General features: G+C 42.9%; 1 pseudogene; it reads left to right on the forward strand.

Moving 5' to 3' along the window:
• The first annotated feature begins 328 nt into the window (after nucleotides 1–328).
• Nucleotides 329–17339, forward strand: LOC109899443 (thread biopolymer filament subunit gamma-like; annotated as a pseudogene).
• The last annotated feature ends 979 nt before the right edge of the window (nucleotides 17340–18318 follow it).

Here is an 18318-nt window from a genome sequence, read left to right on the forward strand (position 1 = left end):
AAGATTAAGGGTGAGACACAGCCGTTTGAATAATACGACTTTAAATGTGATAGGAAAGCATCCAACAGGAAAGTGTGATTATTGCCAGGAAACAGAGACAGTGGAGCATGGACTGATACAGTGTGGACAGTATGAGTGGGAAAAAGAGAGGCTGAGATCCAGTATGAGGGAGAAGGGGCTACAGGAAATTCGTTTAAATATTATACTGAGTAGAACGTCATTAGATACAGTCTCAAATATTTTGTTATCTTTTTTAAAGAGAAACAGGCAGGTAGGATTTAGATTATCCGTCTCTGGCTCACACTCCAGCACAGTAGGTTGCGGTAATGCACTATAACGTTGGATACCAACCGCCGATAAACACCATAGAAGAAGAAGAAGAAAAAGAAGGTCCCCATGGTTACCAAAGAAATTACTCTATTCGGTATCCAATAATCTCCACTGAATAGCGGAGCTCGCTGATAATGTTATTAGATTATCTTCTCAGATATCACTATAAATAAATACATATAAATCGTACTGTACCTGTTAGTTTGTGCATTGTGGCCTAGCCAGTTAACCTACAATTTAGCAGTTAAGGAGTCGGGTGTTTGCTGGCAACAATGGTAAGTAACATTAGCCAAATGTTAGCAGGAAGCTTGCTAGCTAGTTATAGTAGCCGCTGTAAACGAACGTTACTAGTAACGTTTAACGTTAGCCACATAGAACAAGGAGCAGTTACTAGTCACCTCCTTTCAACGTGTGTTTGTAAAACAACTTTTATAAACAATGGCAACACTAGTATTTTTATTTCACCTTTATTTAACCAGGTAGGCAAATTGAGAACAAGTCCTCATTTACAATTGCGACCTGGCCAAGATAAAGCAAAGCAGTTCGACACATACAACAACACAGAGTTACACATGGAATAAACAAAACAGTCAATATTATAGTAGACAAATAAGTCTATACACAATGTGAGCAAATGACGTGAGATAAGGGAGGTAAAGGCAACAAAAAAAAGGCCATGGTGGCGAAGTAAATACAATATAGCAAGTAAAACACTGGAATGGTAGATTTGGAGTGGAAGAATGTGCAAGGTAGAGAGAAATAATGGGGTGCAAAGGAGCTAAATAAATACAGTAGGGGGAGAGGTAGTTGTTTGGGCTAAATTATAGATGGGCTATGTACATGTGCAGTAATCTGTGAGCTGCTCTGACAGCTGGTGCTTAAAGCTAGTGAGGGAGAGTGTTTCCAGTTTCAGATATATGTGTAGTTCGTTCCAGTCATTGGCAGCAGAGAACTGGAAGGAGAGGCGGCCAAAGGAAGAATTGGTTTTGAGGTTGACCAGAGAGATATACCTGCTGGAGCGCATGCTACAGGTGGGTGCTGCTATGGTGACCAGTGAGCTGCGATAAGAGGGGACTTTACCTAGCAGAGACTGGTAGATGACCTGGAGCCAGTGGGTTTGGCGACGAGTATGAAGCGAGGGCCAGCCAACGAGAGCGTACAGGTCGCAGTGGTGGGTAGTATATGGGGCTTTGGTGACAAAACGGATTGCACTGTGATAGACAGCATCCAATTTATTGAGTAGGGTATTGGAGGCTATTTCTTTTAAATGACATCGCCGAAGTCGAGGATCGGTAGGATGGTCAGTTTTACAAGGGTATGTTTGGCAGCATGAGTGAAGGATGCTTTGTGTCACGGTTTACCGAGTCTGTGAGTCTGGAAGTAGAGTTTGCAGTCTAACCAGACACCTAGGTATTTGTAGTTGTCCACATATTCTAAGTTAGAACCGTCCAGAGTAGTGATGTTGGACGGGCGGGCGGGCAGGTGCAGGCAGCGATCGGTTGAAGAGCATGCATTTAATTTGACTTGTATTTAAGAGCAATTGGAGGCCACGGAAGGAGAGTTGTATGGCATTGAAGCTCGTCTGGAGGGTTGTTAACACAGTGTCCAAAGAAGGGCCAAAAGTATACAGAATGGTGTCGTGCGTAGAGGTGGATCAGAGACTCACCAGCAACAAGAGCGACATCATTGATGTATACAGAGAAGAGAGTATGTTGCACTGAGCCTTGTTATTGGAAAACCACACCCGTGTCCGACTTTCAGCTGTCGTATATAGCGTTACACCTACCCCGACTTAATTCATTCACTCTCGTCTACAGTCGGTTGATTTCGCCTTACCACTCAAACGATCCCAGTATCTTTGGCTAAACTATGATATGGACAGTTTGCTGATGTGGATTTAGCAAGGGATGTAGCTTTACCTTGCGTCTAGTACTACACTAACCACTGCAATCGATGCGATCTACTGCACGGATAGTTAGCTAACTAGCTAACGAAGTGCTGAATACGAATTCAAATCGTTAACTTTAACTAGCTAGCCAACAACTAGGCTTGCCAGCTGCCTAGCTAGAAGTTACACGGTATGACGTTTCCATGACAACGCAGCGCTCTTTACTGGTTAGCTAGCCATCCACATCATAGCTTAGTGACTGCAGCCAGATAACCTTGCAGTACTGTACATTTATTGAATAGCAGGACCGCCCCATTGCCTTATTCGATGTCGTGCTTGAGACAATAACTAGGCAGTTATAACGTTAGCTAAGGAACTAGTCTATAGTTGATCAATCAAGAGGGCCACTGACATTGATTAGACAGTCTTCTAGCTAACATTACTTACCTGCAGATTCACTGACATCCATCCCTGTTCCTCCTTGTCTCTCCAAGAAGGCTGAGTTTGGTTTCAATGAACACCATCAGAATGAGGCAATCAACTACATGCTCTTTGCATGCTCCAAGAGGGCCATCAGACTCAAGACCATTGACTCCTGCTTTGAGGACCTCAAAGACAGCAGGTGTTGTGTCACAAACAATACCCTACATTTTATCACAGCTAGCCAACAATGTTGGTCGGAGGAATGCATGTCCTGTCTTTTTAGGACTGCTTTTTATGGTATTTGTGTATATGTTATTGGAAAACAAGTTTATTATATTCTAGGCTAGTGGACAAGACCTTCACGGTGGACGAGGTGCGGGACATGCTGGACGGGCTGAAGCTAGTGGTGCGAGGAGAGGTGGAGACTGAGCTCGTCAACACGGCCCACACCAACATGCTGCTGCTCCGGCAGCTCTTCTCTCAGGCCGAGAAGTTCTACCTTCGTCTGCAGACTGACATCTCGGAGCTGGAGAACAGGTGGGCTGTGGAGTGGCTGGGAAGAGGGCTGTGAGGATGGGTGGGATGGCTTGGAGGTGGATTGTGGGGATGAGGGGTGGCTGTGAGGGCAGGCTGAGGCCTACTTTGAAATTTCCAACAGATGGAAGTACATGATAGCAGTAGGTAGGTAGTACTGAGAATTAGGCAGTGTGGGAAGGTTTATGGGAGTTCAAGGGTTAAGAGGGTGAAACTCAGGTGGAAAGCAACCTTTTAACCCCAACATGCCTCTGTGTGTGTGTGTGTAGCTTGTCAGTAGAGTCACTTATTATGTACACGAGTTTGAGCAGTGAGCACCCCCATACTCAAAGCAGAAGCCGCTTCCTTCAGTGTTTTTCATGTACGCTGTGTATGTAAGGCACTGAGGTCATTGCTGAGCCACTCATTCTTATGTGAATGGTACCCTGCTTTTCCATTTCTGTGGTTTCCTACTGTCACTGATATGTAGCCAGATGCAACCACAGCTTGTGTGACCTGTGTGGGTGGAGTAGTTCACATGATACAATACCGAGGTATGGTTTGATGTCGCTTGCCTTGCCTGGCGTATATTGTCAGGAAGTTTGCTTTTCTCCACATGCAGTGTAGTGAATGTTTTGAAAGTTAACATGTACATTTCTTTATTTTGGCAGCTAATTTTGTCTAAATGAATGCCATGAAGAACATGTAAATGGACTAGGCTGAGTGGAGACGAAGCAAAATGTGAAGAAAAAAACTGCCAATGAAAGGTCTGTTGCATCCAGGGTTACTAAGCATGGCTGCCAAGAATGTCTTACAGGAGTGCTTAATAACAAGCCTGGACACAGAAGGATGTGGGAATGTTCTCTACTGTTAAAAACAGCTATATCTCATGGGGAGGGGTTGTCACATTTTTACTTTGCCCCTCGAGGGCATACTGACACGGTGCCAAAAAACGTATTAGCGCATTCCCTTTCATCACGCTGAATTTACCACAGGATCATTCATCATGGTGCCTCAGACCAGAGGTGCTAAAGATACAACCGGGAACAATGCAGCGTGGCCAAAGTCAGCCGGGTCAGCAGTGAAATGTTGGCAACTAGCTGGTCGCGCAATTCATCTCAATTGTTCCCTTTCCGAAATCTAAACTCTGATTTTTTACGTAATGGATTGTCAGGTAACGGTTTCCCGCACTCCGCTCCCTCTTTTCCCCACCAGTAAGATCAAATGGGAGGATGAGGCTGAGGACTTTTCCCTCACACTCACTCCCCCACTCTCTGGGTAGATCTGAACTTGTTACTGGGGCCCAGGAACATGACACTGAAATTTATAGCATGGCTTTGTGATGTGGGGTACAATTCGAGGCCCATGGGCTGTGTTAATGTGTCTTTTAGAGATGGAGTGGAAAGCCATTCCTTTTACAGTCCCAACTTTTTGATATAAAAAGTTGGCAGTCCATCAGCACGGTAGAAAGCTGTGGTTACATAAATTGATAGAGAGATCATTTTTGTACTTTACAGACAAGACTCTGCTTTTCCTATAATGTGCCTGTGAATATCAAATCAAATTGTATTAGTTACATGCGCCGAATACAACAGGTGTAGACCTTACAGTAAAATGCTTACTTAACAGCCCCTAACCAACAATGCAGTTTAAAAAAAAATACGGATAAGAAATAAAAGTAACAAATAATTAAAGAGCAGCAGTAAAATAACAATAGCGAGACTATATACAGGGGGGTTCCGGTACAGAGTCAATGTGTGGGGGAACCGGTTAGTTAGTTGAGGTAATATGTACATGTAGGTAGAGTTATTAAAGTGACTATGCGTAGATGATAACAACAGAGAGTAGCAGCGGTGTAAAGGGGGGGATGAGTGTGAGGGAGCTTCAACTCCATTTGACCTTTTATTATTGACACCAGTCAAACAAAAACAAAACGTAAAAAACAAAAACAAGTCCAGGGCTTATGTCGAGTGTTTTTGTAGTACGCCTACATTCATGTGATAAGATAACCAAGCCCTTGAAAGTGTTCCGTAGGCCTCAATCCTGTGTGGCTGTTAGCAGGGCGTCAGAAGCAGGGAATACGCCCCTAGTAGCCACAGATCTACGTGCGTTCTGCAGCTTTTTCAAACCACATATGCAGTAAGCGTGTAGAGAGGTGCTTTGTTCACCACAAACATTTAGTGTTAAACTGTCTTCAGGAGGACAACCAGTGTGTTTTTCTTTTTCTTAAAGCTATGGAACTGTCAGTTGGCTGCTCCCCTATACTTGACGTCAAATGTTTTGCAATATGTTATACATCTCTTTCATAAAGACACATGTAGCTGTTATAGGCCAACGAGTCAGTACACTGACACTCACCGTATGGTATCAAACAGTCTGACGTTACTCTGCGTTGTTTGTATCCCACATGGGGTTCCGTGTGGCTCAGTTGGTAGAGCATGGTGTTTGCAATGCCACGGTTGTGGGTTCAATTCCGATTGGGGAGCGGTATAGAAAATGCATGTCCTCACTACTGTAAGTCGCTTTGGATAAGATCATCTGCTTAATGATGACAAAAGGAAACTATAAATGTGCTAAATGTCTAATTTACATGTTCTCTCCCCTTTTTTTTAGTTTTCATTCTCTGCAGAGAGTTGTTTGAACAAGTGGCTGAGTTTGAGAAGACTGAATTTAAAAACCAAAATAAGGTGACTGTTAAAGCCCAACCACCTAGACTTTTATGCAACCATTTGCCCTTTAAAGTAAAAAATACATTTATGACATGTTTATTCATACTTGTTAAGCTGAATTATTGCACTTACGATTCAAATGCTTTGTATTTAATGTATCACAATTGGAAACGGCAGACCACACGATGTGATCGTAGAAAATCAACTATTTTTAGTCACCAGCCCTCTGATAGGATCATCTCTTCTAGCTCTTCACACCCTCCCCATGCAACACATTTCTAGCACTTCAGGCTTGTCGAGGTGTGGGTTTTCACTTGAGTCTGAACAACAATTCACCAACAACAACTCATACGTTCCACTTAGTTTATAAGTTCATGTTTTAAGTCAATGTCATCAAAGTCATTGACCGCTTAAATCACCCATCGAAAATAAGCTTGAATGTATGACGTGTTTATTCACACCGGTTAAGCTGAGTTATTGCCCTTACATTAAATACGCAGCACTTGAATCGTATCACACTTGGAAACTGCAGACCACACGATGTGACCATAGAAAAATAACAACGTGGTCATCAGCCCTCTGATAGGAGCATCTCTTCTATCATTTCACACCCACCCACCCCATGCAAAACATTTCTATGAAGTCCTCACTTCAGGCTTGTCGAGGTGTGGTTTTCACTTGAGGCCGAACAACAATTCACCAACAACAACTTGTGTGTTTCACTTTGTTTTTAAGTCCATGTTATCAAGGTCGTTGACGGCTGGAATCATGAATTGATGCCATTCATTGATGTGGGAGCAGGTGCTCTACTTCACTTCATTGTATAGTACTACTGATATTGAGTACTGCATTGTTGGGAAAGAGCTTGCAAGAAAGGCATTTCACTCTACTTATGCTTGGGAAAATGTCATTTGAAACTTGAAAACTTGCCTTGCTTTCTTACCCAGACTAACCAGGAAATTAGCAAGCCCAAGTTATCACCACTGAATGAAGGTGAGGTATCTGAACTTCTCAACAAGGTAAAGGACTCGACTCTCCTGTGGTAATATAGAGTTAGCAGAATTAACACCAGGTCATTGTATGAGACTCATGCGTAACTGTTACATTACATTGGTTTTTCATCAGGAGATATCCAGGTTACAAGAGGAAAAGGATCAACTCAAGGGCAGGCTCCGAACTATGGAAACCCTGGTATTTAAATCCATGATTTGTGTTTCTGATTTAGGACATTCTTACTTAAATGCACTCTACTTCTTGTAACTTTTGACGTCATATTTTGTGCTCATGTTTCCACCTAACCTACACCTGACCTTGCTAATTGAATGATCAATGTTGGAATCACTTTTAGGAAGTAGCTTGCAGTATACCGATTGTGTTTCAGGCCATGGGTGCGTTGGATGAGAAGACGAAGGCGGAGAGGTCTCTCAAAGACCTACAGAAGGTCCAGGGGGAACAGAAGGTACTCTAGCACTGTAAGGGTTAACAATATAAATATAACAAAATGGGCCAAAAGAACATATGACTGTTGCAGTTGACTTTTCACTCAGTCATATTTCCTGTTTCCTTCCTGTTTTGATTTGTGCATTGTAGTATTTTTTTAAATTTATTATTATTATTTATTTTTTATTGATTATTGAGTATTTTAAATAAGTTGACCCCATGCTGGCCTTGTGTTTAGGATGTGTTGAACCTTTAGTCGTTCTTTTTTTCTGAACAATTACTATTATTTTGTTTGCTTTCATGGAAATCAACTGGTATGTATCAATCCAACACTATGCTTTGTGTGTTGAATACATGTCCATCTAAGTGTGCATCCCAAATGGTTCCCTATTCACATAGGGCTCTGTTCAAAGGTAGTGCACTGTATAGGGTAGAAGGGTCCATTTGGGACGTAGCCTAAAAGTGCACCCACTAAAGTGCTTTGTTTCTTTCCCCAAGATGGCCACCCGTTCTCAGGAGATCACTAGTCTTGAGGACACGGTGGCAGCGCTGCCTCTCAGAGAGACCTGCAGGACAACCTGGTCTCTGCCAAACACGACCTGCTCAGGGTACAAGAACAGCTGGCCCTAGCAGAGAAGGTACGTCCCTCTACCCCATACTGGAACCTGGTGCCTTTCACAGAAATCATGCATTGATGGCAAACAATGCAAGGTTGGGTGAACTTGGGTGAAGTGTCTGAAGTAAGCATTTGGCTCAAGAGCTATGGACCCAATTATATCAGCTATATTTGCCTATAAGAGGTTCATGCAACCCTGTTGTGTGTTTTTGTGTGCGTAGGAGCTGGATAGGAAGTTCCAACAGACATCTGCCTACCGCAACATGAAGGAGATTCTCACCAAGAAGAACGAGCATATCAAGGACACCAGGAAACGCCAGGAAAAGTGAGTCAGTTGATTATCATAAGAAATGATCAAGAATGATAGACAGACAGATTGACTAATTCATCTTCTGCTGAATGATGATTATGTTTGCAGTTCCTGTCTAACAACCTTTTTCGCTAACATTTTCAATATTTAATTTCCAGATACGAGTCCGATGAATGAACCCTTTGCCTCACACGACAAGACACAAAATAGGAGGTTAAAGCGCATGACAAGAAGGTGGAAATGGCCCTAATCCAGGGATTGCCACGGTAGAAAATGTTTTGACCCATTCATCATTTATTCTACCCCACTGCAGGAGTAGGCGGTTTGGAATTAAAAGTGCACTTGAGAATATCACAGTTCACCTGTAGTTTAGAACCTTCTAGAAGAATCAGATCATCTCGCTGATCCAGCAGATTTTGTAGTCATTAGGTTTAGGAGAGGGAGAGCGGGAGATTTAAGGTTTGGGGGCTAATCGACAGAGCCTCCTATGGTCAGTCTCACTGGGAGAAGAACCTTGAATGTCTCTGTCCCTTTGCTTCTCTATTCTGTCCCATGGAGTCCTATCTAGTAGCTGAAGTTTTGTATGTAGTAGTAGGTTTTCCTCACTGCACTATGCAAGTACTTTCAAGTCCTTGACTCACTGTCTAAAAAGGAGGCCTTCTGAATAAGGGAGATATGCCTGAAGCTTTGCAGCCACCTATATCTGTCTGATGGTGATGTGTAATTTTTTGTCTCTTCTCAAGACAGTACATTCTTTTTCATCTATTTCTTTGCACATGTAGCTAAGGCATGATGCAACATCTATCTATATGTATTCAGATGGTGTAATTCAGAGCTCCATGAATAGAGTCACGGCTAATGGTACATATTATGCAGCAGCATATGCAGCATAGCATATGCAGCAGCATATGCAGCATATGCAGCATAGCATATGCAGCATAGCATATGCAGCATAGCATATGCAGCATAGCATATGCAGCATAGCATATGCAGCATAGCATATGCAGCATATGCAGCATAGCATATGCAGCATAGCATATGCAGCATATGCAGCATAGCATATGCAGCATAGCATATGCAGCATAGCATATATAGCATATATAGCATATGCAGCATATGCAGCATATGCAGCATATGCAGCATAGCATATGCAGCATAGCATATGCAGCATATGCAGCATAGCATATGCAGCATAGCATTAAAACATATCTTGAGGGAAGTTAGTGAGGGAAATGTGTACTTAAGTATGATTTGACATGTTTTAATTTTCTTACCATCTATCCTGTTTTAGCATATCAAATAATTATTGGAAAGATCAGAGGTTGGACCTTAGCGAATGCAAAAAAAATATTTATGGAATATAAGCGCTACACTGACTGTACAAAACATTAGGAACACCTTCCTAATATTATGTTGCACCCCCTTTTGCCCTCAGAACAGACTCAGTTCGTCAGGGCATGGACTCTACAAGGTGTCGAAAGCATTCCACAGGGATGCTGGCCCATGTTGAGTCCAATGCGTCCCACAGTTGTGTCAAGTTGGCTGGATGTCCTTTGGGTGGTGGCCCATTCTTGATACACACGAGAGACTGTTGAGCATGAAAAACCCATCAGCATTGCATTTCTTGACACACTCAAACCGGTGCACCTGGCACCTACTACCATACCCTGTTCAAAGTAACTTACATTTTTTGTCTTGCCCATCCCTCTGAGTGGCACACACACACAATCCATGTCTCAATTGTCTCAAAGCTAAAAAAAATATTTTTTTAACCTGTCTCCTCCCCTTCATCTACTGTACAATAATGAATCATAGCTTTCACCTGGATTCTCCTGGTCATGCTATGCCATGTAAAGAGCAGGTGTTCCTAATGTTTTTTACATGTCTGTATCATGAAAGGGTTATGACCATATTTTGACAGGTTATGTCATCTGTCATGACATGGCTATGACCGTGTTTTTAACTTATGACGCTTGGTGTCAGTGTTACCGTATATTGTTCCAAATAATGTCTTAAAATGAACATAATCTAAAAGGATACTTTTGAGAAATCAATATTTTTAATGTTGAATAAATTAATGTGAATTTTTTTATTTCAGAATGTAGACCTACTTCATATGTTAAGAGCACATTATAAGGACTATAATGACATCAATATGTTGTCTCTGTCCTGTACGGTTCACAGGTCATAGGGATTTACAGGAGGCATGTATAGGTCTAAAAGGGGCCTAATGTGGCCGCTTTAAACACGATTCTCTCAAAAAATGGTTTGTGATGCAAATGTAAAAAGCATGTCAAACACCCTTCCTCTCAATGGAGTTTCTATGTGAGAATTTGCCAGAACGATCTGGGATACCCCCCCCCCAAACATTTGGGCTAAGCTGGCGTGAAATAGCCCTATAGCATGTACTGTGTCAGAGGTACAACCATCAAAGTAATTGGAATGTTAGAGCAATACAAACGCCTAACCCATCTTCATTCAGTAGCCCTTGGGTGACTAAACACCTTGACATTCCACAATTTATATATACACCACTGGGTGGGGCTGGCCTCCTGAGCTTTATATAGAAATCCTGGATATTCATCCATAGCTCACTTTTGCAGCTCCTGCGGTACCATCCACCGAGCCTATCATTATCTGAAGACCATGCCAATGGCTCTCTCTATGGGGTCCTCCACGCTGTCTGGGGAAGGAGGTTATCGTGGGGGCTTCAGGCTTCTCTGGAGGCCTGGGTGGGGGAGGGATGGCCCTGGCTCTCCGCTATGGAATGGGGCTGGGGGCGGGAGCACAGCTGGGGTTAAGTGGAGGCATGGGGATGGGGAATGCAGGACTAGGTCTTGAGGGTGGAGGAGGATACGGGGATGGGATGGGAATGGGGAGTGAAGCAGGCCTAGGTGTTGGGGAAGGAGGAGGCTACGGGGCTGGGATGGGGATGGGGATGGGGGGTGGAGGAGGCTACAGGGCTGGGATGGGCCTGAGTATGGGTGGTGGCAGTGGCAGTGCTGCCTTCTCTATAGGACCCACCATGGCATTAGGAGGGCTATGAGCGGGTACATTTCTGGATGCAGCGGGAGCATATCCTGCTGCGGGGCCCGTACTGGCCCCAGTCCTCTTGTGGGCTGCAGAGAAACACACCCTCTCTGGGCTAAACGAGCGCTTCTCAGGCTACATGGCCAAAGTGAGGCAGCTGCAGCAGGAGAATGTAGTGCTGGAGGCTCAGGCTGGCAGATATGACCAACGAGTCCACCGGAGCCACCACCACCACAGCTGAGAACGAGATCCAGCTGATAGAGAACCGAGGTAAACTGGAGAGACTCACCCTGGACACGGTCAAACTTGAGATGGAGCTGGACTGCATCCGGGGAACCGCCCATGAGATGAAGGCCGAGTAAGTCTCACTGCATGCCTTCTCATTGGGAGAAGTGCATGTATGCTCCCAAATGGCACCATATTCCCTTTATAGTACACTACTGTTGATCAGGGCCCATAGTGACGCATCCAATGTGATTTATTTTTACATGCTAGCTATTGTCTGCTAAACAAATTGTGACGAGGCGATTAGGATTTCCTGTCATACCTGTCACCTGTCATGCAGGTATGATTTTGAACAAGGTGTGAGGTATCAGCTGGAATCAGATATTGCCACCATGAGGAGGGTACTGCAGAATTTATGCTTATAAATATCAGATTTCATTCAATATAATTTCCTGTTCAGTTAGACAACAAATCGCTTTGACTATAGCTCTCCATCCTGTAGGACATTGACATGGCCCGCAATCTCCGCATTGAACTAGATGCCAAACACTCTAGCCTTAGAGATGAGCTGGACTTTATCACCAAGACTCAGGATGAGGTAATAGCCTAGAATAAAATCACAGAGCACAACACTATGAGTGCGTGCGATGCTTGTGTGTAGATGTGTGCATCTCTATATTCATCGTGAGATGGTGAGCAAGGCAAACCTCAGAGAGAACACTGAAGGTCCCTCTGTGAAAAGTAAAGTCATTATATTGTATTCTATTAAACTACATACAACTGTATGAGACTGCAACATATTGTAGGAGTGTTGTCATGTGAACTGTAATGAGTGGTATTGGCTGACAGATGGAAGGTTTTATAGGAGCTGTTCACTATTCAGTCCAAACTGGGCACCTCGTCCACTGACACATCAGTATCTATGATTGAGGGGGACCCGGTCAAGTCCTTTGACATCGCTTCTGCCCTCAACAAGATACGAGTGGAGAATGAGAAATCAGTAGAGCAGCACAAAGAGAAGGAAGATGCCTACTACAAAATTAAGGTACAGCTTACTCAAACTACAAAATGCAAATCGACAGCATTAGGCCTACTAAATGTATATGACATTTTATTCTTGTAATACCATTTAGATTTTCTAAACAATATGAATTATATTTGCTACTTATTTTAAAGCCACTCTTAATTGTTTCCTGTGAATGTACAATACACTCTCTGCCCAATAGGGGTCAGTAGAAATGGCTCGGTGTCTCATGGTGAATGAGATAGGCCTACTTAGAAAATATTTGGGCATGAGGATGCTATGTTTTTGGGGAGCGACACAAAGTATAAATCCCTTAATCTATGTAATGAAATAACTAGCGCATGGTTTAAAGTCTGAAAAGCAGATCACACCGAACAACTAGTTACTGAACAACTAGTTATACTGTTGTCTTTTCACTCAGAAAAGGCCTAGAAGCTACTCAAAGGGCATTACATTTTGGCCTGCAGGAACAAGGGGGAGGAACACTTTGGCTTGATCTGTTGATCTTCTTAGAGCTGAAACTGTCACAGACACCACAAGCTTGTGTCCCCAATATAACACTAGAGGGTATAGGGTGCCCTTTGGGATGGAAAATGGTGTGGTGACCAGCCAACTGTTACTCTCCTCCTGTTTTGAGTGAAACTCACCAAGCTGCAGAGCAGTTTGCCGTGGGTTAACCCCAAGTTAGTGGTGTCTTTGGTGCAGACAAAAGATTCAGGGAACCCAACTTCCTAAAGCAGGGGAAGAAACAAACAACTGCCAGACATTTTGTTGTTGTTGATTGATGTTTTATTAAAATAACTGACATGCAGACAGATATAGATGTATATACATGCATACTTACACATGACACTCGTTCCGCCTCTCTCATGCAAACATCTACATGCATCTTTCACTCTGAAAGTGACTCACATCAAGAATCCTGCAGCTCATGTAAAGAATACACTGAATGATGTTATCAAAGTGTGTATGAGACAGTAGCTAATGGCCCCGTGCTGCACTCTCTGCCTGCAGTTGGATGAGGTCCAGGCTGCCAATGCCACCAGCTCTGAGGCCCTCACCACCTCCAAGGCAGAGATCTCTGCCTCCAGGAAAGAACTGCAGGCCCTCAGTCTGGAGCTGCAGAGTCTGGTCAATATGGTGAGTCGGGTCTAACACACTGTGTGTGTGTGTGTGTGTTTGTGATTACACCATTTCAATCTATTGTACCAATACCATCTCGTATGTGAATAGAACTTTTCACTGGCCTTAGAGAGATAACTATAGTCATAGTGAAACGAAACCATGTATGTACAGTACCAGTCAAAAGTTTTGACACATCTACTCATTAAAGTGTTTTTCTTTATTTTTTTAACTATTTTCTACATTGTGGAATAATAGTGAAGACATCAAAACTATGAAATAACACATGGAATCCTGTAGTAACCAAGAGAGTGTTAAACAAATCAAAATATTTGCTTAGATTTTAGATTCTTCAAAGTAGCCATCCTTTGCCTTGATGACAGCTTTGTACACTCTTGGAATTCTCTCAACCAGCTTCACCTGAAAGGCTTTTCCAACGGTCATGAATCCAACTCATCCCAAACCATCTCAACTGGGTTGAGGTCGGGTGACTGTGGAGGCCAGGTCATCTGATGCTGCGCTCCATCACGCTTCTTCTTGTTCAAATAGCACTTACCCAGCCTGGAGGTGTGTTGAGTCATTGTCCTGTTGAAAAACAAATGATAGTCCCACTAAGCGCAACCCAGATGGTATGGCGTATCGCTGCAAAATGCTGTGGTAGCCATGCTGGTTAAGTGTGCCTTGAATTCTAAATAAATTACTGACAATGTCACCAGCAAAGCACCCCCACACCATCACACCTCCTCCTCCATGCTTCACGGTGGGAACCACACATGCGGAGATCATCCGTTCACCTACTCTGCGTTTCACAACGACATGGCGGTTGGAACCAAAAATCTCATTTTTGGACTCATCAGACCAAAGGACAAATTTTCACTGGTCTAATGTCCATTGCTCATGTTCCTTGGCCCAAGCAAGTGTCTTCTTCTTATTGGTGTCCTTTAGTAGTGGTTTCAGCAGCATTTTGACCATGAATGCCTGATTCACGCAGTCTCTGAACAGTTGCTGTTGAGGAATGTCTGTTACTTGAACTCTGTGAAGCATTTATTTGGGCTGCAATTTCTGAGGCTGCTAACTCTAATGAACTTCTGCAGCAGAGGTAACTCTGGGTCTTCCTTTCCTGTGGCGGTCCTCACGAGAGCCAGTTTCACCATAGCTCTTGATGGTTTTTGCAACTGCACTTGAATAAACTTTCAAAGTTCTTGACATTTTCCAGATTGACTGACATGTCATAAAATGATGAACTGTCATTTCTCTTTGCTTATTTGAGTGGTTCTTGCCATAATATGGATTTGGTCTTTTAACACCCCTACCTTGTCACAACACAACTGATAGGTTCAAATGCATTAAGAAGGAAAGGAAATACTTATTAATTGAAATACATTCCAGGTGACTACCTCATGAAGCTGGTTGAGAGAATGCAATGAGTGTGCAAAGCTGGCATCAAGGCAAAGGGTGGATACTTTGTATAATCTTAAATATTAAATATATTTTGATTTGTTTAACACTTTTTTGGTTACTACATGATTCCATATGTGTTATTTCATAGTTTTGATGTCTTCATTATTATTCTACAATGTAGAAAATACACCTGTAATGAGTAGGTGTGTCCAAACTTTTGACTGGTTCTGTAAGTCAGTGATGCTGTGACAGTGCTGTGATGCAGCTGATGAGTATCAGAGTTTGATATAAATCAGTGCTAACAGTCACACAGGAAGTGGTCGCTATGGTGTCTCGCATTGCCAAACTCCCCCACTGCTGAGCTTAGGCACAAACAGCAATACTGCTTTCCAGAAGACATCAGTGGTGTATCCATTCACTGCAGTTGTGTGCCTTCCAGTAGAAAGACAGGTGACTAAATGGGGTTTGCCAAGGCACCAACAGGATTGTTTTCTTTTTACCTCAAAATCAGTCTGCTGTTTTGTGTTTTACTTTAGAAATTTTAAGTGAGGTCCTGCTTATGGGAAATGGGTTACATTGACTGGCACTTTTATTTTGAAAGATACACTTTTGATAACAGGGTGACTGACGGTGGTTATGTTGTCCCAGTTAAACAATGCCACATATGTTCTAACATGAGCTAGCTAGTTAGTTAACAGATTCTCCTCCCTTCTCTCCGAAGAACATGTCCCTGGAGCTTAGCTTTGCCCAGTCCAGTGGGGGCGTGGCGGAGTACCAGAACCAGTTCAGGGGCATGGATGAGGCCATCGATGTGGCTAAGGTGGACCTGCACAAGCAAATCCTCAGCTACCAGGAGCTCCTGGACGTCCAGCTGGTCCTGGACGCTGAGATCACCACCTACCGGACACTTCTGAACTGGGATGACCTTAGGTTAGAGTGCTGATCTATGATCAGTTTTGCCTTATGATTGCGGGCTCAGAGCTCTCATTCAATTCAATTGAATGAATACTTTATTTCCAATCGACACTGGTTAATAAGGATATGGATAGGACCTCATATTATCCACATCATCCACCAGTGTCAGTGAGGCAATAACCAGTTGGCTGTCCTTCTAGCTTCCCCGTCCAGTCCTATGGCTCCTCCCCTCTCTACATGTCCATCTCACCCGGCCCCTCCTCCCACATCAGGAGCCCCTCCTCCAAATCTGGAGTTCTGGCAGAGCTCACTACAGTGATGAAGAAAGAGTTTAGTTAAAGATCAAATAGTCAGTTCTGAGCAAATCGGTAAATGTCTTGCATCATTCAATATCATTGAAAAATTAAATAGTTACCTGTTTTGGACCTCTCTTTCAGGGTATTTGCAGAGAGTATGTCTTTCACAAAGACTTCCTACACTTACACTGGTGAGAAAACAGTATGAAGACCACCAGGCGTCTATAGTCTCTTTCAGGGAAGGACTGGGACCAAAAATTATTTCCCCCCCTTGAGAGCTCTACCTTTTGGCCCATTTTTCCCCCTAAAGGCCCACATTACTGGCCAAATAATGATCATTCTGTAAAATAAATAAAAAATGTTTGCAGGCCCACTGGCTTAAAGATGGACCAGCCCATCTGGCATTTGCCCAAACTGCCATAATGCAGTCTGAGGATATGAGTAACTTAATGACTAGGTAAATCATAGATGTCACATATCCACACCATTGAAACCAGACAATAACTATTTAACCTTTCTTCTCTATGCATCACTGTGTTGAGTCATTCGTCTTAAGAAGAGTGACACTTTCTTGATAAATTCTATCTTGGATTAAAAAAAGCTAAACGTCATTAAAGACTGTTTGTACTTATTCATGTTCTCTAATTCTTGTTACAGTGACAGATGAGGTCATTGAGAGTAAGACCAAAGAAGAAGTGGTTACGGGCAAGTTTCTATAACCTTATCATTTGACCAGACAGAGCCAATGTGTTAGCAGACCAATGATACTGGACCGTGTGGTTTAGGAGGGTCATTCCAAGTGCCGTGAATCAGTCTCAAGCACTCAGATTATCTGTTGGAGTTGCCCTTATCCGCAGGGGACTTCACAAAGCATTCGTGCTGTCAGTATCACCATCAACCACATCATGTTATGTACATAGCATAGGCCTATTACTTAATAAATCAGTCCTTCTAAGTCTTAGACAGAATTTCAGAGATGTTGTTGGAACTAACACTGCCTTCTCTCTACTCTGAGACCACTACTAATGCATCTGATGCAGAGCCTGAGTCCTCGGTCAGACCTCACTATCACAGTGTGGTGACCCTATATGACCTTACATGACCTTTGCCCAATAAACTTTGCTTCATCATATCGGATTTCGTTGTGGTTATTATTGTATTGTAGTGAATCATAAGATGTTTGTATGAATGTCCATAGTGCAGACAACGTTTAGTTATGGATTTTCCTTCTGTGTATTCTGTGGGATTTTAGTAATTTATGCAAGAAGCGCAAGATCATTTGGGGACTGGGTTTGCCATATTTCAGGATCAGTGTGTGTTTTTGAGCATTGCGTGTGTGCGACAGAGAGGTCTGTCTTTGTCCTGCACAGGTGTTAAAGCACCTACCATGCACATCAGAGCTACAGTAATGCTGCTTTGCCATGTGTGTCAATTGGTACTGATGTCACCACCAACACCTCTCCGTCTGTCACTTTCTTCAAGAGTGTGTTCTCATAGGCACCCTAATGTACCCTTAACCCGGCTAACAGGCCATGGTTGTTTCACTTCACCTCTTTGTGGTCCAAACCGAGAAACGCAACCTGAAAATGACAGAAGAAGAGACTGGTATCTACTCTCAACCTCTCTCATCTCTGGGTCCTCAGTCTTGGACGGAAACTGCTAAATCAGCTTGGGTAGCGAAACCTCTGAGGATGGCACAATGGCTTGCTCTGATCTCTGTTGTACTCAGTGCCTAAAGATGGTTCGAAACTCAGAAGGTTAGAGAAGACTCTTCCTTACACCTGCTCACAGGAAACACACAACCATGCAGGCTTCCCTCTCCCTTTATGTCTCTATCATAACATAGTCACTTTGGAAACTCATAAAGTTGATATCAAGACAATATCAACAAAAAAATCTACATATATATATATATATATATATATTAAAGACAATATCAATTTTTGTCAAACTTGCTGGAACCTGGAACGCAAGCCGATAAAAACACAATTATATATTAAAATGAATTCAATCAAAACTATCAATACCGATTGTTCATTTTAATTTATCCGTGTTGTAAACAAGTCCAGGAATGCAAGGTACTTTTGATTCAGTGATTTTTGGGGATAATAAATGT

The sequence above is a fragment of the Oncorhynchus kisutch genome, linkage group LG11 (genome assembly GCF_002021735.2).
Source record: "Oncorhynchus kisutch isolate 150728-3 linkage group LG11, Okis_V2, whole genome shotgun sequence".
Taxonomy (NCBI): domain Eukaryota; kingdom Metazoa; phylum Chordata; class Actinopteri; order Salmoniformes; family Salmonidae; genus Oncorhynchus; species Oncorhynchus kisutch.